Source organism: Hylobates moloch, unplaced genomic scaffold (genome assembly GCF_009828535.3).
Source record: "Hylobates moloch isolate HMO894 unplaced genomic scaffold, HMol_V3 SCAFFOLD_14, whole genome shotgun sequence".
NCBI lineage: Eukaryota > Metazoa > Chordata > Mammalia > Primates > Hylobatidae > Hylobates > Hylobates moloch.
Window position 1 is genome coordinate 49,251,184 of NW_026652289.1, and position 21,454 is coordinate 49,272,637.

Below are 21,454 nucleotides of genomic sequence, written 5' to 3' on the forward strand. Positions count from 1 at the left end.
ACAAGACTGAGAATGGTTTGTGTCACCAGCCAGAGTGGGAAAATCTCGTAATTCACAGAGTATCAGGGAGAGTAATCAGAAGTAATCAATGATGGGAAAAAATTAGCCCTGGACTAAAGGCTGCTCTGGTTCCATCTAATAAAGCTTAAAAGTGAGTCTCAAAAGGATAAAATGTTTCCAAGTACCTTAATTGCATCCAAGGACAGAGCTCAAGAATATTTATAGGAAGTAAAAATATCTACTGAAGTCGCAGTTGTGAACAGCCAGCAGCTCCACTGGTAGGCATCTAATTCTTGCATGCACACATGGAAGTGTGCACTGATTTATTGCAGTAACTGTGAAAAATCAGAAGGAACTCAAGGGTCTATCAATAGAGGGATGCATAATTAAATTGAAGTGTATTCATACAATGAGATATTATACCTCATTAACAATGAACTGAGTCTATATAAGTCAGCATACTCAAATCTCAGAACATACGGTTGAGTTAAAAAAAAACAAGTTAAAAGGATATGTGCAGATGATACTATTTACGTATATTTATAAAATACTTTAAAACAATCACATAAATTGTTTATGGATACACACATATGTTAGAAAATACATAAACATATGCATTACTAATAATAGCTAAAATGTACAAGTGCCTGTTGAACGTTAATTTGAAACATGGTAGTGTTGAGAGAGGGGCATTTAAGAGGCAATTGGGTCATGAGGGCTCTACCCTAATGAGTGGATTACCGTGAATTAATGGGTTAATGTAATAATGGATTATCATGGGAGTGGGACTGGTAGCTTTATAAGAAGGAGGAGAGTAACCCAAGCTAGCATGCCCAGCCCTCACCATGTGATGCACTGCACTACCTTGGGATTCTGGAAAGAGTCCCCATCAGCAAGAAGGTGCTCACCAGATGCACCTCCTCAATCTTGGATTTTCCAGCCTCCAGACTGTAAGAAATAAATTTTGTTTCTTATAAATTATTTAGTTTCAGGTATTATAAGCAACAGAAAATGAACTAAGATAGTGTCTCTATGTGCCAAGTGTTATTTAAGGGACTTAAATGCATTATCTCATTTAATCCTCCCAACTTTATTTTACAGATGCTGAAACTGAGGCATAGGGCCAGTAAGTAGAGGAGCTGGGATTCAAACATTTATTTCTGGCCCCAGAGTCCTGCTATCAGACTCTATTAAACTCATATATTAGAATGTTACCTACCCACTTTAGGATTAAATTAGGGGATTACTTCTGGATATAGGATGAGGGCAGGCTAGGGATAGAGGTAGCTGTAATTTTTATTCCTTTCAGTAACAAAATCAGAGCAAATCTGCCAATGGATTAACATTGGTTAAATCTGGGTGGTGAATTCTTAAATATAACTTGATTTTCTATTCTTATGTGTTTAAATTATTTTACATTGAAATTTCTTAATTTAAAAATCTTTATAGAGGAGGTGTGAAATTGTGTATATTGGCCACAGAAGCCTCCTGGGGGAAACAAAGAACAGCAGACCTGACTCCTTTCTCCTTATAAATTAAAGATTTCTCTGGTGGATTGTGGGTGTTTGTATTAAGGGCAACTTGAAGGACACTAGTAAGACCCTTTTCTTTATGTCTCCAACCTCATTCCTGGAGAATATGTCAGAAATGCGAGAAGAATGGGGTGGAAGAGTCAGAACCAATGCCCCAAACTCGGTGTACATATCAAGAGAGATGCAAAAGGACCATTATCATGGCCACAGCTTGGCCATCACATTGGAGAGAGAGGTCCTTTCTTCCTTCTCCCAATGCCCCTGGAGGAACTGCTTCCGGACCAGCCATGGTAGTTCCCCACCACCCCTCACACCCATGGACGCTGCCATTTTCTACAGGGGCGCTGTGAGGCCAGGCCAGCAGCTGGGTAGTCTTGTTGGTGACCAGGCTGCATTCTCTGTGTCTCTCTCTGCATGGATGGCCTTTAGACTAAGTCCATAGGGTTTAAGGCTTATTACAGGAAGAACGGACCCTAGTGAAGCGAGAAGGACATTCTCACATTAGCTAAGCTGAGCTCTTTAAATCTTTTTTTTTTTAAGTGACCTGATTTTGCAGCTCCAGCTGATGAAGTGGGATGTCTTGCTTCTATGTATGGTCAGGGGAGTCTGTGAGGTAGCGATGCATGCTAAGGGTCAAAGATTGCCCCTGGAAGTTAGACTGAGGTCTGAACAGAGTAGTTCTGCCCCAGACAAGGTCTGCGGATGAAGACCTGTCTGACAGTTCACTTGATAACTATTTATTGAGCCTTTACTATGTGTACTTTTGTATTGCTTCTCTAAATTTCTCAGTTCCTAGAGGGCAAGAACGATTGGGGAAGGGTGAAAGCCTGAAGAGGGAAGCAGGTGATGCCTTACAAACAGCTATGCTTGATATGCTAAGGGGCTGAAGCCTGGTGGTTATGGAGAATTGGCCTCACTATTTTCACCTAATATATGGTGACTGATACTAGAGAGGTCATAGGTGGAGGCAAAGGTCTAACAGATGAAGGGGAAGAGAACTGGGAGCAGCAGCCTCTTTGCCACTTTTTAGGCCATGCCAGATTGGTGGCCACAGAGTTGGCTGCCATTTTGTGGCATTTAGTCAGGAAATGTCCATGGAGAAATCTCCCACAGTGGGGAGGCTATTGGACAGATGACTTTCAAGGTGGCAGTCAACATTATACAGCACCTACCAATTGCAGGCCTCATGCTCATATATGAGCAACACTTGGATCCTTTGAGGCAAAAAATCTCACTATCTAGTGGAGCTGCCACAATCTAGCTAGCCAGCTCAGCCCCTTCTAGTTCTAAGATTCTGTTATAGGGGTGGCTCTAGCTGAGTCTCAAGAAGTTACAAACTATTACCCGTTGAGAGAGAGAAAGCAGGAAAATAATTCTCTGATTTGTCTATCCTGCAAGAAGGGACTCTTGGATGAGTGTGGAAACCTATGTACAGACTATAAATATTGACTCAAGGTGGGGAAGAGGGTGTTAAGGCAGTCTTGCAGGAGTTTGTTCCTTGGGATTCCTGCCTGTGTCTGCCAAGGTTTGGAGCCTAAAAGTGGTTTACCTATGTGAATTTCTTTATAAGACATTTTTCTTTGGCTGAAGAAGGGCAGCAGGCCATAAATAAAGCCTGGGGTTTCAACAGATAAGGACATGGGAGAAGAAGGATAATGCTTGGCTTCCCATCCGGCCACTCTGGGATGGGGACTCCTAGTGGTGACTGTGGAAAGCATTCTCCTCAGAAATGTTCTGGAAGTTGAGGCACAGGGTGTGCCACTTTGGCATCTTGGAGGTTTTGTGTTCCAGGTGGCACAGCATTTTTCTGAAAGAGTAAAGATGGTAGCTAGGGCAGAAAACTGGTGGGAGAAAGTGGGAGCACTGAGCAGGAAGAGGCTGATCTTGAACACAAGGAGGCCCCTTCACCCTACCCCGCCAGGGACCCACAAACACACTGTGTGGGGCAGGAGGTCTTCAGAGGGGGCTGCAGTCCTGGGGTTAAGCTGAAGGCTGCCGTGGAGTGTGCACGCTTCTATTTCCCCATGTGTCTCCACAGGCTGGATGGCCCAGGTCTGCATGAAGGACAATTCTGTGGCATAAAGAATAACAGGCGTCCAGAGAGAATCTAGGTTTTTCCTCTTTGTCAAACTGGAATAAAGGGCATCTCCAGAATCACCTTCCACTGAAGAGTTTCATTCTATGACAGGGTCTACTCTGAGCTTGAAGAATCTAGAGAGCTGAGAGACCTTCTTCTAAGACTGTTTGCTGTTCTTTGGCCAAAGTTATCCAGGAGCACAGCAAACAGGCTTTGGAGCCAAAGGAACTTGACTTCAAATCCCAGCAACATCTTTTCCTAGCTGTGTGGTTTTGGGCAAAGCTTATACCTTCTCTGAGCCTCAGTTTCATCATCTAAAAAGTGGGGATGTCCTGATCATAGTGCTGAGGTAAGGAACAAATGAGATGATATATGTAGAATATGCTGTCCAGGGGCTGGCACACAGTAAGTGCTTAAGAAGTGCTGATTCCCTTTCTGTTCCTTTCACTTAGTTGGAGGAAAACAACCAAATTAGCTAAAGGCAGGACTGCAATAGAACTTACACCCTATGTTCTTGGTCAGGCATGGGCCCCAGATTTCAGGCTCCCCTGATGTAGGTCAGCAGCTGGGCCTGACCCCATACCCCTACTCACAGCTGCACAATGCCCAGGCATCTTCTGGAGCCTTGGAGCCCTTTGATTTTCCTTGGATTCCCAAATGGCTGTTTTCAGACAGCCCTCCTCCCAGCCAGCTGCCGCCAGGGCTGGCTGTGGTGAAGCCTGCATTTGTCAAGTGGCAGCTTTAATGAAAAACGAGGTGCAGACTCACACGCATTAGGAAGTAACTGAGCTTTCTCAGCCACATCACACTACAAAAACCAGTTCTGTGCAGCCAAGCTCGCTGAGATTGATTTCCTTGAGCCCTTTATCTCACTCATATTTTATCTCAGAAAGTCAATACTGTGGATATTGCCATCTAAACAGGACTCTCCTGTCCACATATTGTTGGATGGGAGTCTGGAAAGTTTCTCCCAACCAGTCATTTATTTGTTCATCAGAAGCCAGCTTCTTCGTTGCTTTGATGCAAGGAAGACTAAACTTGGTGAGCCAGCCAGCCTTGCATGCAGCTGGCAACAAGACATATACAGATCCCAGCAGGAGATCAACTTTGGGCCCCAAGAGCTGCCTGTTGACGGAAACAATGGAGAAGTCAAATCGTCATGCATTGCTCTCATATAGTACTTAAGGTGGCTTGAGAGGCAGAGAAAGTGTTTAGGTGTAGCTTGGGGGATGCTGGAGTGGGGCAAGGTAATTTTACACCTTCCTGGAGGCTGCACAGGTGTGGATCTGAAGCCAGCTTGGATTCTCTTAACTTTGCCTTTGGTCACCCAGAGGAGTCAGATCCTGAGGAAACAAGTCATGTTAACTAATGGGAGGCCAAGTATAGGCCAACTATGCTTTATTAATTTGTTATTGGAGGTCCAGGGCCAGTGATGAGGGTAGGTGTGTTCAGAAGGTAAATTACAAATCAGAAGGATGTTTAGTGAGTGCAAAGTTAGAGCAAAGAGCAAAGAGAGCAAGATCTTCTTGTGAAATTGTCCTTCCTTCTTCCATCCCTCCATCCCTTCTTCCTTTCTTTCTTCCTTCCCTCCTCTCTCCGTTCAGAAATTAGTGGGCCTTTTTATCATGTGCCTGGTCCTTGCCAGGTTCTGGGAATATACAGATAACCATTTCTATCCCCGGAAGCTTATGTGCAATCTAATAGGGAGCCAGATAAGTCAACAGAGAATACAGAGCACAGGTGTTAGCAGTTGTGTCTTCACTTGTAAAGCAGGTGGGCTCAGAGGGCTACAATGAGGGCTCACTGAGACAACATCCATCAGGTTAGTGATAGCATGGTGCATGGCTCATAGCACTCAATAAACGTTGGCTACTGTTATGTTTATTCCTCATCTCCTTAGTGCTGGTGAACACACAGCAGAGGAGAGGTGAATGCTCCGGGAAATCAGTGAAGGCTTCCCATCCAGGAGCATAGGAGGATGAGTGGGCCTTCCCTGGGTGGAGAAGGGGCCCGAGGGTCCCAGCCAGGAGGCCAGATGCTTGATACTGTGTTCAGTGAATGACAAGGGACATTGAGGTAGAGGAGGGAAAGGGGTACAGGACAGGAATAAGATAATACAGGGTCAAATTGTAAAGTGATAGCCTGGATGCTGAAGGAACAATGGAGGTTTTCAAACCGTGAAAGCATGACTGGATTTTTGGAAAGCTAGCAGTGATGATAGCACAGAGCATGGATTAGATAAATTGTAAAAGGTCTCATTTGGGGCCCTTGTGATAGGGCAAGGTGTGAGAAGAGGAGGACCTACTCCCAGGTTGCATTAAGAAGATGGAAAAGAGAGACTAGATTGGTGAGATACTGAAGAAGTAGAATTGTAGGAAAGTGATTACTGACTGAATTCTGGAGGGGAAGGAAAAAGGAATGGTGAGTATATTCTTAGAGTATTTGGATGCATGATGGTCTCATTAGCCCAAGCTAGGCAGTGAGAGAGGAGGAAGAAGCATAGGAGGAGAGGATGGTTTCAGTTTGGACAAGGGTGCTGGTGCTTGTGGGACATCCATGTGGAGATGGGGTGAGGATTGGAGACACTGCCTGGGGGCTTGTCAGTAGGGGCTACTGGAAGTCCTGGTCACTTAAGGAAATGTACAGAGAAGGTGGACGGCAGACAAACAATTGGTTGTTCAAAAAGAAGAGAATCCCGGCTAGGAGTCTAAGGAAGGATTGATGCAGAGAGGGAGGGAAGGGGGACAAGAGGACAGGTGTGATCAGCTTTGCCCAGGAGCACAAAGGGGCAAGTGGAATGAGGACTAAAAGGAGGCGACATTTGGTGTCCGGGGTGCTTTCAGACAAGCCTTCTTCCTGAATAGATACGAACAAGTACTAGTGACTCATCCGACTTTACTTTTCTAAAATCCCTTATTAGTCAACACAAGTTTTGTTGACTACAATATAGCTCCTTTGCATGGCCCAATAGGTGTTTCAACAAAGATTGAACCGTGAGATCTTACCATTTCCAGCCTGACAGCTTATCTTCCTTCCGGCCTGTTATTAAGATTTCAGAAGTTCCTCCATCTATCCATCCAGGAACACACTGATATCGCTTTAGGTGGATGGTTTCCATGGAAACTAATCTCTTTGATTTGTTAATCATTTCTCTCCGTGCTAATGTCAGCAAGTGACCAGTTCTCACCCTGTCTCCTCACTCTAGCCCTGATCCATATGGATTAGGATGCAGGTATTGGGGGACCTGGCCATCCCTGACTGTGAAGTTAGCCATTTCTTCTATACTATGTGTGGTTTTGCAGGGTAGAGAGAAAACAGTCTCTATCTAGACATCATCTAAGAAGGCAGTGCAGTTTGGTTTTAAATCCTTGCCATCCCACCTTTGGCACATGGTATGTTTGGCAAGTTACGCAACTGCTCTAAACCACTATGTCTTCATCTATGAAGTGGAGATAAATCCTAACTCATAGGGCTATTGGGGGGATTAAATGAGGTGGGATATTAAAAGTAGGGCAACAATAGCTTGCAATTGCTGGTATTGTTATTATTACTGTTCTAAGAATGGTTAACTTTTGAAGGAGGCAGTTGATCTCATTCCCAGTATCTTCCTGAGGCGCCCTGTTCTGTGACTTATTAAGGCTTTCATGTTGCAACAGGGAGGAGGGAGGGAAACCCATATGCATTTGCGTGGGGCTGTGATTATAGATACTATAAGGGATAATAAGCCTTGGACAAGTTTTTAAAGTGAACATGTAGCCTGGGTTCCTGTTTCCTGCCCAGGAAGGAGAAGTGTCACACTTTCCTGTTGGCTGCACCTTCCCCTCTGCCCACCCAGGGACTGAGAGATTAGGCACCCTCCCTTCCTCCTCATTTCTCCCTCTCCCTCCTTCCTTCCCTCCTTCCTCTTTTCCCTTTCTCCTACACTCTCTCCCTTTCAAGTACCTGTTATAGAGAATGTAGGCAAATCACTGACCCATTGTGCATGCTCAGATGAGAAACATGGCTTTTTTTTTTTTTTTTTTTTTTTTACTGTTTCTTCTTGAGACTGAACAATTGGTGATTGACCATGCTTCTTTGGTGAATTCTTTGGTCTTGTCTTTTGCCCAGTTGACTTGCTATTTAGGATGTTAGTTTTTTCTTGGTAATCGTTTTGTAGTTGTTTTAGTAAGAATATTTTCTGGCATGTTTTTCAAAAATTTTCCCTGTTTGCTTTTAAATGGGTAATATAAACATGTACAAAATGCAAAACATTCAAAAGGCTTCATAGTGAAACAAAAGGCTCTCTCCATCCCCTGGCCCCATCACCCATCGTCCCTCTCCAGAGGCTGCTACAGGCACACCTCAGATATTACAAATTTGCTTCCCAACACCGCAATAAAGTGAATGTCATAATAAAGCAAGTCACATGAATTTTGTGGTTTCCTAGTGCATGTAAAAGTTATGTTTATACTATACTGTAGTCTATCAAGTGTGCAATAACATTATATCTAAAAAATGTACATACATGAATTAAGAAATACTTTATTACTAAAATACGCTAATGATCATCTGAGCCTTTGGCAAGTCATAATCTCTGATGGCTACTGACTGATCAGGTTGGTGGTTGCTGAAGTTTGGGGTATCTGTAGCAATTTCTTAAAATAAGATAACACTGGCCAGGCACGATGGCTCACACCTGTAATCCCAGCACTTTGGGAGGCCGAGGCAGGTGGATTGCCTGAGGTTGAGAGTTTGAGCCCAACCTGGCCAGCATGGTGAAATGCTGTCTCTACTAAAAACACAAAAATTAGCTGGGCACGGTGGCAGGCACCTATAATCCGAGCTACTTGGGAAGTTTGAACAATGGAGGCAGAGGTTGCAGTGAGCCAAGATTGCGCCATTGCACTCCAGCCTGGGCAACAAGAGACTCCATCTTAAAAAAAAAAAAAAAAAAAAAGATAACATGGATGTTTGCTACGTCAATTGGCTCTTCTTTTATGAAAGAGCTCTCTGTAGCATGCAATGCTGTTTGACAGCATTTTACCCAAAGTAGAACTTTCAAAATTAGACTCATTCCTCTCAACCCCTGCTGCAGCTTTATCAACTAAATCCTTTGCTGTCATTTCAACAATGTTCACAGCATCTTCACTAGGAATAGGTTCCATCTCAGGAAACCACTTTCTTTGCTCATTCATTCATTCATAAGAAGAAGCTCCTCATTCATTTAAGTTGTATCATGAGATTGTAGCAAATCAGTTACATCTTTGGGCTCCACTTTTATTTCTAGTTTTCTTGCTATTTCTACCACATGTGCAGTTATTACGTCTGCTGAAGTCTTGAGCCCTTCAAAGTCATTCATGAGGACTGGAATAATCTTTTTCAAAACTCCTGTTAATGTTGATATTTTGGTCTCCTCTCTTGAATTACGAATGTTCTTAATGGCATCTATGGCATTAATTAATCTATCTATGGCAGCTATATAGCCTTACAAAATATGTTTCTTAAATAATAAGACTTGAAAGCAGAAATTACTTTTTGACCCATGGATTGCAGAATGGATATTGTGTTAGCAGGCATGAAAACAACAGTGCTCTCCTTGCACATCTCCATCAGAGCTCTTGGGTGACCAGGTGCATTGTCAATGAGCAGTAATATTTTGAAAGAAATCTTTTTTTGTAGGCAGTAGGTCTCAACAGTGGGCTAAAAATATTCAGTCAACCATGCTGTAAACAGATGTGTTGTCAGTCAGGCTTTATTCTTCCATTTATAGAGCACAGATAGAGCAGGTTCAGCCTGATTCTAAAGGGCCCTGGGATTTTCAGGATGATAAATGAGCACTGACTTCAACTTACAGTCACCAGCTGTGTACCCCCAACAAGAAAGGCAGCCTTTCCTTTGAAGCTTTAAAACTTGGCATTGAGTTCTCCTTCTAGCTATGAATGTCATCCTAGATGGCATCTTCTTCCAATATAAGGCTATTTCATCTACACTGAAAATCTGCTGTTTAGTGTGGCCACCTTCATCAATGATATTGGCTAGATTTTCTGGATAACTTTCTGTAGCTTCTACATCAGCACTTGCTGCTTCACCTTGTACTTTTATGAAGACAGCTTCTTTCCTTAAACCTCATGAGCTAACCTCTGGGAGCTTCCAACTTTTCTTCTGCAGCTTCCTTACCTATCTCAGCCTCCACAGAATTGAAGAGAGTTAGTGCTTTACTCTGGATTAGGCTTTGACTTGAGGGAATATTGTGGCTAGTTTTATCTATCTTAAACTATTAGAAGTTTCTCCATAGCAGCAATAAGGCTGTTTCACTTTCTTATTGTGTAAGTGTTCACTGGAGTAGCACTTTTAATTTCCTTTAAAACCTTTTCCTTTGCATTCACAATTTGATTAAGTGTTAGACACAAGAGGTGTAGCTTATGGCCTGTCTTGGCTTTTGATATGCCTTCCTCACTAAGCTTAATCATTTCTAGCTTTTGATTTAGTGTGGGAGATGTGCAACTCTTCCTTTTTATTTGAACACTTAGAGGCCACTGTAGGGCTATTAAGTGGACTAATTTCAATATTGTCATGTCTCAGAGAACGGTGAGGTCCCGGGAAAGGGAAAGAGACAGAGAACAAACAGGTTGTTGTTGGAGCTGTCAGAACATACACATTTATTGATTAAGTTTGCTCTCTTAGATGGGCATGGCTTGTGGTGCCCCAAAACAATTACAATAGTAACATTTAAAAGATTACAGGTCACCAGTCACCATAACAGATATAATAATAATAAAAAAGTTTGAAATATTATGAGAATTAGCAAAATATGACACAGAGACACGAGTGAGCACATGCTGTAGGAAAAATAACGCTGATAGACTTGCTTGACACAGGGTTGACACAAACCTTCAATTTGTAAAGATGCAGTATTTGAGAAGCACAATAAAATGCAACAAAACGACATATGCTTGTACTTAATATCAGAATCTTGTGTATCCTGCCTGAGATATTGCATGCATATACAGATTGTAAGAATATACACATATATGTAAGAGTTTATATATTTATACATATGGTAATTTATATAAATTTGTTTACATCTAGCTTTTTCACTTAATAAATATCTGACAGATCATTTTATATAAATTTTTATAGAGCTGCTTTATTATTTATAATGACTGTATACTTTTCCATCCAATGTTTGGACTATAATTTATTTAACCGTCAAATATTGATGAACATTTAAATTGTTTCTAATATTTTCTATCACAACACTGCTGCAATGAATATACTTATGATACATGGGTTTATCTATAGAATATATAATCTGGAAGTGAAATAATTAAGTTAAAGTTTGATAGATACGATAAGATTACCTTTTATAGAGGTGATATCAACTTATACTCTCTACAGAAGTGTTTAAGAGTATTGCTTCTGGGCCTTTTGGCTAAGATCAAGTGTAGTATCTGTTCTTATTAGAAGTGTTTAAGAGTATCTCTTTCTCTACAGTTTTTCCAAAGTTGAATTTCATCAAACTTTTTGATACTTATCAACCTGATATGAAAATTTTTAAAACTCAGCATAAGTTCTAATTACACTGTTCTTGTTATAAAAAAGGTTGACTTCTTTTTCATACGAAGAAAATCCATTTCTTTTTCTGTTTTGGGGAAATACGTCTTCATATACTTTGTCCATTTTCCTATTAAAGCATTCCACTTCTTACTGATTTGTATAGCTCTTCACCTATATTGGTGAATTTACCCTGTTGTTATATAAATTGAAAATATTTCTTCATAGTTTATTGCTTGTCTTTTTTAATGTTCTTGTTATGCAGAAAACTTTTTATATCTAAGTTATTACATTGATCCTATATTTTCCTTTGATAAGTTTTAGGTCTTGTGTTACAGTTAGATATCTGCTTTCTGAAATTATTTTTAAACTCTCATTTTTGTGATGTTTAATAATTATACATATATGTTTATATTTGATCTGCTTGGCAAATAATCTGTCTTTTCTCCACTTCTTCTAAACACTGCTTTTATTGTATGATAAATTTTTGAATAAATTTTTGTCAATTTATGTACTCTATATTCATTTCCTTTGACCTGTCTGTGGATTCATGCCTCAGTACCATACATTTTTATTTACTATAGCATGATAATATCTTTTAATATCTTCAGAGCTTCTCTCTTTTCCTGCAGTAGCAGGAGTTGGGTGTCCATGGTGTACAATCTTAAAGGATTTTTAATACAGATTTTCAAATCTATTAGGATAGAGTTTAAAGTGTTATTCTTTAGTTTCTTCCTCATCTGTAGCTAGATATCTATTCTTAGTCCTAATTTTGAATAGTCACTTGCTTTTCCTGAAGTTTTGCATAGTTTATGGGTTTAATGAAAAAAGCAGCCTCTGGATGAATTATCAATTTTACATTTTTTTTTACTAATCATTAATTTTTGTTTATATCATTATTTTTCCTCCTCTTTTCCTTCATTTTTTTTCTGTAATATATGTAATTTACTTAATTTATATTTATTTTTTCTTATTTGGTAATAAATACACTTAATGCAATAACTCAGTTTTTTATTACTGCAGAGGTATTGATATGTAGCTTCAGTTTCATTTTTGTAACCATTTGATAATTACTCTTTCGATTTTTTCTTTTACCCTAGAATTATTTGGGATACTGTTTTTTTTTCATATTTTCAAGTGGTTGGATTTTTAAAATAAAAATTTTATTTGACTTTAAAAATGAGTCCATGTAGTTTCTATTTTGGAGAGATTTTTAACTAAAATTTTCTTTGTCATCCAACATAGGCCATATATTGGCACCAAAACAAAGTGTAAGCTTTATAGGACCCAGATTATAATGTAAATGTGTTAACTCTGTCTTACTAACTAATATTTAAGCCTTTTATATTCTTATTATATACCTTCCTCATTTTTGAAGCATTAAAGAAGTATTGACGTCTCTCATTGCTATGCCTTTCATTTCTTTCTATTCAAAAATATATTTTGATGCAATCTTGTTAACAATGCAATTTATTAAATATTCGTGCCTTTATGAATTAGACTTCACAACAAAAAAATTACAATTTCTTCTTTCTCTGTTTTACCCACGAAGTCTACTTTTGCTGATATTGATATTGCAACACCTGTTTTTCTTCATGTTTTTCAGATATATCTTTGTACAACCTTAACTTTAGTATCTCAGCATCTCTTTTAAAAATTATCATTATTCCCTAGCTCTTGGAAGTTTATCTTGTTGTTGTTGCTAGTGTAACAAACCCTCAGTCTTCTTATTTTTTTAATGGAGATGATAATAGTAGTACCTGTTTCAAAGGGTTGTTGGAAGGACTAAATAAGATCATGCACGGCAAGTGCTGAGCACAGTCTTCTTATTATTATTACTCCCAGAGTGATAAAAATCATGCATTTTCTGTCTCTCTCTTTCTCTCTCTCTCTCTCAAGTTTTGCCCTTGTCGCCCAGGCTAGAGGGCAATAGTGCCATCTCAGCTCACTGCAACTTCCACCTCCTGGGTTCAAGCGATTCTCCTGCCTCAGCCTCCCGAGTAGCTGGGATTACAGGTGGCTGCCACCATGCCCAGCTAATTTTTGTATTTTTAGTAGAGATGGAGTTTCAGCATGTTGGCCAGGCTGGTCTCGAACTTCTGACCTCAGGTGACCCACCTGCCTTGGCCTCTCAAAGTGCTGGGATTACAGGTGTGAGCCACTGCTCCCAGCCCATTGTTTTTGTGTGTGCGTGTATGTTTTTTTTTTTTTGTAAATTAAGTTTTCTCCTGTTATACTTTAAACCATAGGTTGCCTTGTTAACTAATAAAGCTTGAATTTAAACAAACAGAAAATATACAGCTATTTGTTAAGTTTAATTATGGCCATTCTTGTACTGAACAGGGAATGGGGCAAGATTTCCCTCTCAGACTTTGGGATTCTAAGCCCACAGTGACCTGCAGTGACAAGGGACAGCCAGGCATCAGGCATCGTGGTTAAAGCGAGCTCTGCAGCCAGCCCACTGCCTCCAGGGCCCAGCTCCACCCCTGCCTGCTCCCTAGCTGGCCAAGAGAGCTCAGATGAGTTCCTTGACCTCCCCACCTCCACACTCTTATCTGTGAAATGGGGATATTAACAGCAACTTTCTCATGGTTTTGTTGTGAAGATGAAATGAATGGATACATGCAAAGCACTTAAATACCTGGCCAGTCATGAATGCTAGGTAAACAGGTGAGCTGTTAGCAACTATTACTCATGCTCTGCTCTCCTCCCCTTCTCCGTCAGCACTGTCCAAGCTACTCTTCCCTTGTATACCAATTAGTTTTCATTAATTTGATTAAGTACAAGAAATATTTTCAGAGTACCTACTGTGTTTCAGACACTGTGCTGCTACTTGTAGGAAGCGCAATATCTATCACAGGAGACAGACGTATAAATATAATGATAAGGCAGTGTAAATAGTAATTTAATAAAAACTTCAAACAATAAAATAATAGTAATAGGTCAGTGTAGAGTATAACAGTGGGGACATAAGTCAGGGGCAGAGGAGGCATAGAGAAGGGGCAGTTGCTTCTCTCTGGGACAGGGGGAGGGAAGGCTCTGAAGAAGAAGGGAGCCCAGGAATGGATCCTGAGCTGGGTCTGAGCTGGAGTCTTACATGAGGAAACAGCAGGCAGGAAGGCATGGTGACCTAAAATAACATGGCATTCCCACGCCCATCTCTGCACGCGGCCTCTTATCCTCCACTTGGGAATATCTCCCCATGTTGTTTGCCTCCCTGAAGAAATGTCCCTTCTCCTTCTGAAGTCCTGCTCAAGTCCTACTTTCTCCAAGAGTCCTGTCCCCAGCATCTGACTCACTCTGACTCGCCTGGCTTCCCTCGTGCTGTGACCACGCCTCTGTGTCTCCCCTCTCCCTGCTCCCAGGTGGCTGCACAGTGCTGGGCGCATGGTAAGTGCATGTTGATGGATAAAATGATTACCAAAACCATTAAATGACTAATGCTTTATCCCAACACCATGACTGTGAGAGCCAGTTTCCCACTGAAATTCCCACTGGTCTTTGAAGAGAGGAGATCAGGGTGATTTGTCTTTTCCTAGCTCACACTACATGTCCCTTTTACAGGATTCTTTCAGGAGCCCCAGGGAACATAAGGGACCTGGCTCGAGATTACAACATGGCTGAGAAACAAAGAGGAGAGAGGTGTAGAAACCTGGCAGATACACAGCCCTTGTCGCTGAAATGTCAGACCCACTGAAGTTGAGCCCATTAATCTTGTTTTATTGCAAGATTCAAAATCGCCATGCTATGGCAGCCACAAAATTGATAGATGGGTTTCCCCGCGTTCACCCAGTACCTTGGCTGCCTGGGAAACCAGACCCCAGATGAACAAGGAGAGGAAATTAAAACCGCCCTTGGAGATTTTTCAGTAACTGCTGCTAGAGAAAGACGGGGCATTCACGGTCTCTGGTCGCCAAGCTGCTTACGCTTGGGTTTTACTGCGTTTTTTATAAGCAAATCAAAGAAATAGCAATGCTGAAACCATCACGGTAAATCTTAAGCAGCTTCCTGCTCCAGTAAGGGGCAGGAGTGGCCACAACCTGGCTGTCCTGTTGCTTAAGGCCACGGGGCTGTGATCTTGTTTGGCTTTTTGTTAATGACATAGGTGAAAAGTAGAAATGCCTGGTTGTTTTAATTTGGGGTTCTTTGATCACTGGGGAGCTGAAACCTTTTTCCATACGTCAGTTTTCTAGTTGGATTCCATCTTTTGTAAATAGCCATTTTCCTTCTGCCACTAATATAATTAATGATTCAGTTCAGCAGTTCTGCATTTATTGTGGGTCTAGCACATTCAGTGATACATGGAGGTGAGTTATGTATGTCCCATTTCCTAACAGTACGGGGTCGGGGGGAGAGGGAGAGTAGGAGGGAGAAAGGGAAACAGAATGTCACTTTGCTGCAATGTGGCTGATAAGGATACTTCCAGAATGTTTTCCCTGGTTTTATTTGCTTTTTTCAAAAAAATTTTTGGAGAACATAGAGATGTTTCTATTCTTTTAATATTATAAATAACCTATCTTTTTGTGATTACTTCTATCACTTTTTAAATACTCATTTCTGTTTCATTTTAACTTTCTGTGGTCAATTTTTTTTTTAAATCCCAAATCTGGTTGAAATTTATTTCCATATTAGATTTGTATGAGTTATAGGTCTTCCTTCTTTTTCTGAATTACTTTGATTTTGCAAACATTATATTGACTAATTCTTCCCTTTTCTGTGGTTTTTTTGATAGCTCTTTTGTTTATTATACATAAAATTCCCACATATACACACACAGAGATTATAATGTTTGTTTTCCTTTGTGCCAATATGCTACTCTTTATTATTGTTGATTTTCAATACATTTCAGTATCTGGCAGAGCTAGCACATCCCAGAAATTTTTTGTAGTCTTGTTTATTCTTGCTTTTGACTATTAGGGATTTTTTTTCCAGTTCCAAGAAAACATCCAGGGAAATTATTTTTGACCTTGTATTCAATCTATAGATTTATTTAGGTAAACCAATATGTTTATAATATAATGTTAGGAATAACGCTCAAAATCCTAAGGAAATTGAACACGAACAAAGGATTCTTAGCAAAGCACTTTTACTTCTGCACAGAGGGGTGCCTCCTTGGCTAGTCACCATGAGAGCACACCTGAACAAAGGGGCACGAGAGCCTTTATTCCTGACACAAGTCCTGCCCCTGTACACTTTCCCCATTGGCCGGGGTCAGGTTGTACAATCTAAACTAATCCCGGTTGGCTAAACATTTGATTTTTTTAAGGTAAGGTGGGCACGTAAAAGAAAGTGGAGAGGAAGGGGAAGAGGTGTCTGTAATGAGCTATAAAGTTAGTCCTCTTTCCAAATAAGTAAAGGATGTGAGCTGGTACTGATAACGCCTGGTACTGTGGCATGCCTGGGCATCTAACAAAAGCAAAAAGGAAAAAAGGAGAAAAAGGGAGGGGGTACTATGAATTAAAGAAAAAAAGATTGATCAGATTATTTGAAGAGAAACCTCATCATATCCCACAATAACATGAATAGCACCATCCAGGAATTAATTATATTTTACTGTTATTCAAATTTCTTGTAATTTGTTCCAAAGTTTGATGCTTTTTTTTATAAAGCCACTCACATGAAATATATGTTTAGTATAATAATTTGTACATTTTGCTATAATTTAGATGAGATTTCTTTATATTTTAGTAATGTGCAAGGAAATTATTATTTTATTTATATGTATATCTTGTATCTGGTTAATTTACTACACTTAAAAAATTAATTCCGGAGGTTTTCAGTTGAAACCTGCTTTTGGCGCCGCTCGGCCCAGGGCAGGGACCCCGCCACGGCCAGGACCACCCGGCCGGGCCCCCGCCCGCATCTCCCCGTGCCACCCCGCGCCCCGCACCGCGTCCCCGCCCGCGCCTCCCGGCGCCACCCCGCGCCACCCCGCGCCACCCCGCGCCCTGCACCGCGCCCTCTCTGCGCCCCCGCCCGCTTGGCCCGACCGGGCAGCCAGAAAAATCATTTTTCTTCTCTGGGAAGCTGAACATTTGTAGCATTGATTTCCCGGATCTGGTAACATGGCAAAAGATGCCGGTCTAATTGAAGCCAACGGAGAACACAAGGTCTTCATAGACCAGAACCTTAGTCCCAGAAAAGGCGTGGCGTCCCTCGTAGCCATTCACCCATCCACTGGCAACCCGCTCGGGGAGCAGCTCTTGGCAAAAACCTTTGGACAGTCCAATGTTAACATTGCCCAGCAAGTGGTAATTGGTGCGCCTCAGAGACCAGCAGGGTCAAACGCCCTGGGGGTAGGAAGCCCACACACCCCTAGCACTCATTTTGCCTCTCAGAACCAGCCTTCCGACTCCTCACCTTGGTCTGCCGGGAAGCGCAACAGAAAAGGAGAGAAGAATGGCAAGGGCCTGCGGCATTTCTCCGTGAAGGTCTGCGAGAAGGTGCAGAGGAAAGGGACCACTTCCTACAATGAAGTGGCGGACGAGCTGGTCGCGGAGTTCAGTGCTGCCGACAGCCACATCTTACCAAACGAGTCAGCTTATGACCAGAAGAACACAAGACGGTGCGTCTACGATGCCTTCAACGTGCTGATGGCCGTGAACATCATCTCCAAGGAGAAATAGGAGATCAAGTGGATTGGTCTGCCCACCAACTCGGCTTAGGAATGTCAGAACTTAGAGGTGGAAGACAGAGGAGACTTGAAAGAATAAAACAGCAACAGTCTCAACTTCAAAACTTATTCTACAGCAAATTGCCTTCAAGAACCTGGTGCAGAGAAACCGGCACGCGGAGCAGCAGGCCAGCCAGCTGCCGCCAGCCTACTCGGTCATCCACCTGCCCTTCATCATCATCAACACCAGCAAGAAGACCGTCATCGACTGCAGCATCTCCAATGACAAATTCGAGTATCCGTTTAATTTTGACAACACATTTCAAATCCACGATGACATAGAAGTGCTGAAGCGGATGGAGTCCGGGAGCTGCTGTGCTGAAGACCTTAAAATGGCCAGAAGTCTGGTCCCAAAGACTCTGGAGCCGTACATGACAGAAATGGCTCAGGGAACTGTTGGAGGCGTGTTCATCACGATGGCAGGTTCCACGTCTAATGGCACGAGGTTCTCTGCCAGTAACCTGACCAATGGTGCAGATGGGATGCTGGCCACAAAGTTCCAATGGGTCTCAGTACAGCAGCTCCAGGGTGGAGACCCCGGTGTACTACGTCGGGGAGGACAACGAGGAGGATAATGACTTCAACGAGAATGAGGAGGATGACTGACGTCTTCCCCACTTCAAATTCAGCTTCAGGAAAACGTTTAGGGAAAAGATTTTTTTTTTATGTGGGTTTTCTGTTTCCTTTTGGCGTACTCCCAATAATATATTGGTAAGCTATTGAATTTAGATATGCACCTCTGATAAGCAAGGATTGTTTCCCGTAGGATTAGGACGTGCTGTGGATGTGTGTTTTGATACCAGTGTGCAGATGCAGAGTGTTTATTTACTTTTTAGGATTTTGTGTTTTCATTTTCTATTTTTCTTTAAGTGCAGAGTTCATTTTTGCCCCTAAACAGTTTTTGCTAAGTTTGCTGAAGAAATTGGATTTCATCCACATCCATGAAAACGAAACGCCCTCCTGTTGTGGATGGTGAGCACCTGATGCCTTTTATTTGCCGTGAGTTTGGACGGCGCCCCTACTGGCAGATGGTGAGACTCTGGAGTTTGTTCAGTGGTATGGTGTCCAAGCAAACAGCAGAATTCGACTTTCTAAACAGCCCCAAGCAAACAGCAGAATTCGACTTTCTTTTTATTATTATTATTATTATACTTTAAATTCTGGGGTACATGTGCACAACGTGCAGATTTGTTACATATGTTTTACATATGTATACATGTGCCATGTTGGTGTGCTGCACCCATTAACTCGTCATTTACATTAGGTATATCTCCTAATGCTATCCTTCCCCCCTCCCCCTGCCCCACAACAGGCCCTGGTGTGTGATGTTCCCCTTCCTGTGTCCAAGTGTTCTCATTGTTCAATTCCCACCTATGAGTGAGAACATGTGGTGTTTGGTTTTTTGTCCTTGCGATAGTTTGCTGAGAATGATGATTTCCAGCTTCATCCATGTCCCTACAAAGGACATGAACTCATCCTTTTTTATGGCTGCATACTATTCCGTGATGTATATGTGCCACATTTTCTTAATCCAGTCTATCATTGATGGATATTTGGGTTGGTTACAAGTCTTTGCTATTGTGAATAGTGCCGCAATAAACATACGTGTGCATGTGTCTTTATAGCAGCATGATTTATAATCCTTTGGGTATATACCCAGTAATGGGATGGCTGGGTCAAATGGTATTTCTAGTTCTAGATCCTTGAGGAATCGCCACACTGACTTCCACAATGGTTGAACTAGTTTACAGTGCCACCAGCAGTGTAAAAGTGTTCCTATTTCTCCACATCCTCTCCAGCACCTGTTGTTTCCTGACTTTTTAATGATCACCATTCTAACTGGTGTGAGATGGTATCTCATTGTGGTTTTGATTTGCATTTCTCTGATGGCCAGTGATGATGAGCATTTTTTCATGTGTCTGTTGGCTGCATAAATGTCTTCTTTTGAGAAGTGTCTGTTCATATCCATCACCCACTTTTTCATGGGGTTTTTTCTTGTAAATTTGTTAAAGTTCATATGGAACCAAAAACGAGCCTGCATTGCCAAGTCAATCATAAACCAAAAGAACAAAGCTGGAGGCATCACGCTACCTGACTTCAAACTATACTACAAGGCTACAGTAACCAAAACAGCATGGTACTGGTACCAAAACAGAGATATAGACCAATGGAACAGAACAGAGCCCTCAGAAATAATACCACATGTCTACAACCATTTGATCTTTGACAAACCTGACAAAAACAAGAAATGGGGAAAGGATTCCCTATTTAATAAATGGTGCTGGGAAAACTGGCTAGCCGTATGTAGAAAGCTGAAACTGGATCCCTTCCTTACACCTTATACAAAAACTAATTCAAGATGGATTAAAGACTTAAATGTAGACCTAAAACCATAAAAACCCTAGAAGAAAACCTAGGCAATACCATTCAAGACATAGGCACAGGCAAGGACTTCATGTCTAAAACACAAAAAGCAATGGCAACCAAAGCCAAAATTGACAAATGGGATCTAATTAAATTAAAGAGCTTCTGCACAGCAAAAGAAACTACCATCAGAGTGAACAGAATTCGACTTTCTAAACAGCCCCAAGCAAACAGCAGAATTCGACTTTCTAAACAATAAACACCATCAGCCTTATTGACTTGATTGTCCCTTAAATTATATTGGCTGTTGTGATTCCATCAAGTTTATACACTCTTTTCTCTCCCTATTTTGCAGCAACAAACTGCAAAGTGCTTTTGTTTGTTTTTGTTTGGTTAAAGCTTATTGCCATGCTGGTGCGGCTATGGAGACTATCTGGAAGGCTTGGAATGTTTTATTGCTTATGGTAAAATTTGCCTGATTTCTTATAGGCAGTGTTTGGAAACCTTTTATTACATTGTTGTTTACATACTTATAATTCTATCACTTAAAGACATGTACTGAAACAAATGTATTTGTTTCATAAGCATCTTCCTGTAATCTATTATAAAATTGAAATTAAATATAGAGAATGTTTTAACAATTTTTTAACTCAAAATTTGTCAATAATTTTTAATAGTTCTTTTTTTATAAAAAGAAAAAGGAATTTAAGGACAGGCCATAGTCTCTTTTAAAATTTATTCACAAAACCCATTAACTGCACAGTTGCTATTAGCTGCCTGTTCTAAAATGATAGTCTTTTTATTGAAACACAAACTTTTCTGTAATATTTTATGGAATATAAAGAGACTTTCATTGCTTGACTTGTTTAACTTGGCACTGTTATTTTTTATTAATAAAACGTGCATGGGCATTTAAACAAACAAAAACAAAAACCCTGCTTTTGTAGATATGCAGTCATAGCATCAGCATATAATGGCACTTTGTCTCTTTCTAATTAATCTATATCACTGTTAACTGTCTTTTCTTTCTTATGTTGTTTCAAGACTCTGTAATAAAAATGGTGGTAGACAGCAGTCTTTGTTCCTGAGGTAAGTGGAAATTTTTTGGTACAGTGTCACCTTTGAGTGTAATCTTGAGGATATTGAGCTAAAGATATTAGAAACCATTATTTCCATGCTACAGAGGGGTCATGGGGCACAAGGAGGTTGGTAACTGCCCAAGTCAATAACAGAAAGAGGACATGAATCCAGGCATCTGGCTCCAAAGACCATGCA

General features: G+C 41.0%; 2 pseudogenes; both read left to right on the top strand.

The window, feature by feature from the left end:
- The first annotated feature begins 11,000 nt into the window (after positions 1-11,000).
- On the top strand, positions 11,001-11,154 carry LOC116482810 (U2 spliceosomal RNA; annotated as a pseudogene).
- A 5,924-nt stretch (positions 11,155-17,078) lies between these two features.
- Positions 17,079-18,421, top strand: LOC116482016 (transcription factor Dp-1-like; annotated as a pseudogene).
- Positions 18,422-21,454: the final 3,033 nt, after the last annotated feature.